The 3483-nt window shown below is 43.8% G+C and overlaps 1 pseudogene; it reads right to left on the reverse strand.

The window, feature by feature from the left end:
• Window positions 1-749: 749 nt before the first annotated feature.
• On the reverse strand, window positions 750-3483 carry LOC116526039 (annotated as a pseudogene).

Here is a 3483-nt window from a genome sequence, read left to right on the forward strand (position 1 = left end):
GAAATGGACAATGATACACTCACTTTGGAAAACAGTTTGGCAATTTCTCAAATATTTCAATATACATCACCCATACAGCCAAGCCATCCTACACCTAAATATTTACCCAAGAGTTATGAAAATATGTATTCACATAAACATTCATAGCAGCTTTATTTGTCTGGAAATAACCCAAATGTCCATCAACTTGTGACTGGATAACAAATGTTTGTAAAGCCGTCAAATGCTCACCGGCCATTAAAAACAAGAATCAACTGCACACATGTGTAACAACATGGGTGAATCTCAAAGCAGTATGACTTTTTTTAGCCAAAAAAATAATTTTATTGAGTAAAGAAGTTTGTTCAGAGTTTACACAGATCATAAGAATACTTTAGATTATAACAACTGAAAAGCTCAGTAACTGACTGGAAAGAAGAAAGGAAGAAGTTTCTATTTTCTTTTTTTTTTTTTTTGAGACGGAGTTTCGCTCTTGTTACCCAGGCTGGAGTGCAATGGCGCGATCTCGGCTCACCGCAACCTCCGCCTCCTGGGTTCAGGCAATTCTCCTGCCTCAGCCTCCTGAGTAGCTGGGATTACAGGCACGCGCCACCATGCCCAGCTAATGTTTTGTATTTTTAGTAGAGACGGGGTTTCACCATGTTGACCAGGATGGTCTCGATCTCTTGACCTCGTGATCCACCCGCCTCGGCCTCCCAAAGTGCTGGGATTACAGGCTTGAGCCACCGCACCCGGCCCGAAGTTTCTATTTTCAATGCAGAAAAAAAATCTAGTTGCTACAGATGTCTTTTAAAATTCCCAAAACAAGGTCTAGCCAAGTTTATTGTTTGGTGATTTTTTCTTTTTTTCAAAAGGAAAAAAGCAAGACTCAACGTGTATACTACTGGTTACAACTAATATAACAGCTCGAAAAAATCATGAGAGAGAAGCATAAATATAAAAGGACAAAATTTTAAAATTGTATTATAAGAATATAACTATAATAAATGGAAAAGATACATAAAACCACCAGTGTGTTATACTCATTCAAAACAAAACTCATAAGGCAGACCAAAACATGCAAGTTAAGGAAATGGTCTGTTTTCAGGAAGCATGCCCAGACAGACACCACGAAAAATGCCAACCGAGACTGTGTGGTCCCCTCTTGCTACTAGTAACATTTCAAAGGTGGAGTGACTGGGTTAGCAGCCTAAGCTTTCTCCAAGGATTTGTACTATTCCATCAGCACAGTCCAAGCCTTGGGAGCCATGAAACCTTCAGGCGATTTCTGGCCTTCTCAGGCAAGTTTGTGCATTCATGTTCCTGAAATAAATTCAAAGTCTTCACGGTGTTCAGAGTCATAGTAGTCCATATGCTCCTTTGTCTTGTTGTAAGCTGCAACTCAAAAGGGAACTATTTCCAAAGTGATTAAACCAGGGGCCATCGTCAGCCCTTTGGCATCATGACTTGGCTCATAAAGATCCTTCTTGTTTCTGGAGGAGGCATGCCAGCAGGGTCCCATCCAACAATGTAAAAGCTGGCTCCTGCAACCATCCGTGCTCTGCAATGCCACCGGACCTCCGCTGGTCAGGCATACATCGTGGGAGATGGGAAGATGGCCACCACTGTCGTCTCAGGATTCAGGACTCCTTCCTCCAACACTGCAGCATGCTGCTTCAAATGCCACATCAAAGGAACATCGTCATCCTTTGTCCAGCCACCCAGAGAGTGAAGGAGGAGGATGGGGTGCCGGTAGCCCCTCTCTAGAAGTTTGCTTATGGGTATCTGGATTAACAGGGCATGTCCATTGTGCACTGGGTTGTGTAACTGAAATGCAAAGACAGCACCAGCATTCATATCTTTGAATTTCTGCTTTAGCTCAGTAGGAGTAAGACGATACTGATCAAGACCATCATTGCAATAAACTCAGTCCAAGACTTGAAGATCTCCAATCAACCAATCTCCTTGTTCCATAACCATCTTGATGTGGGGGTGGTTCTTGCATATTGTTCCCCACTGTCTGGCATAGCGATCCCCTTTCCTGTGCTCATAAAACTCTGGATTGTGAAGAATGGCCACATGGCGGTCCTTATACCTCAGAGTAAATGCCGTCCAGCCGTCCAGCCTCTTTTTATCTTCATGAGTAGCAGAACTTGTCAGAACTATAGGTACTGACAAGCTGATGACACCTCCATCCAGAAGACAATCAAAATGAAGGCACTGCAATTACTCCCTCTCTCTCATAAAGCCATTCAGTGGGGTTGCCCAACCTCTGTCAAAACCTGCATCCGCTGCATATCCACTTTATTAATTTTCAGTGCTGGTAACGTTTCTGCATCTGTTTTTGCCAAACGAAGTTTATTTTCTGGCACATACAGTTATTTTACTTCATAAGACGCATCTATAGGTACAACATCTAGTTCCCATAGAAGTTCCACAACTTGCTGGACAGTCATCGACATCACAGGAGTCTCTTTTCAGCACCAACTCAGGGGCCTCTGGCCTTTCATATTCAGAATCGATACCAGTGAAACTTTTAATTTCTCCTGCCTGGGCTTTTTTGTAGAGTCCTTTGACATCCCTCTGTTCACAAACATGCAGAGGAGCATCAACAAATACTTCAAAAAACGGTAAACTTGCACCCTCATGAATTTGCCTTGCATCGTTGCCATCCTGAGTACAAGGTGATATAAAACCTGTGATGCACACTAAGCCAGCACCTGCGAATAGTTTTGTAACTTCTGCTGTGTTGAACATTCTCCTCTCTGTCTTCAGGACTAAAGCCAAGATTTTTATTGAGACCTTGACGAACACTGTCACCACCCAGAGTGTAGCATGGAATACCATGGCAAACCAGGTACTCTTCAAAGCCACACTCACCGTAGTCTTTCCTGCCCCAGACAAGCCTGTTAGCCAAACTGTGCAGCCATGAAAGCCACCTCTGCTCCCCGCAACCTGACCTTTCTTGTTCCTGCTGATTTGATGGGTTTGGTAGGTGACGTTTAGTTGCTCTCTGAGTTCTCTGCATGTTATTGCTCAGCTTGACTTTCTTGCACAGGCTCCCAGGGATTTCCATGACCGCGGAGCCTGCAGGGCAACTGGGATTCTCTGCGCTGGGAGGGTAGCAGGAGGAGGGCAGGCGGGCAAGTGGGGCAGGGCTCAGCAGTATACTAACGGAAAGAAGTCAGACACAAAAGACCACATACTGTAAGATTCCATTCATACGACATTCTAGAATCAAAATGATAGCAACAGAAAGCGGATCCGTGGTTGGCAGGGCTGGGGTGGAGAAAAGGGATTGACTGTTAAGTGAGGGATCTTGTAGGGGTTTTATCTCGTGTTTCTTATCATGATTCTATTGCTGGCTACAAAACTGTCCACATTTGTTAAAATGTAGCAAATTACATGCTAAAGGTTGGTGAATTTTATTGTGTGTAAATTGCACCTCCATAAAGCCGATTTAAGAAAAGAAAGAAGGCTGGGCACAGTGGCTCACACCTGTAA

Source organism: Sapajus apella, unplaced genomic scaffold, assembly GCF_009761245.1.
Source record: "Sapajus apella isolate SASKATOON/1434 unplaced genomic scaffold, GSC_monkey_1.0 scaffold49, whole genome shotgun sequence".
Lineage (NCBI taxonomy): Eukaryota > Metazoa > Chordata > Mammalia > Primates > Cebidae > Sapajus > Sapajus apella.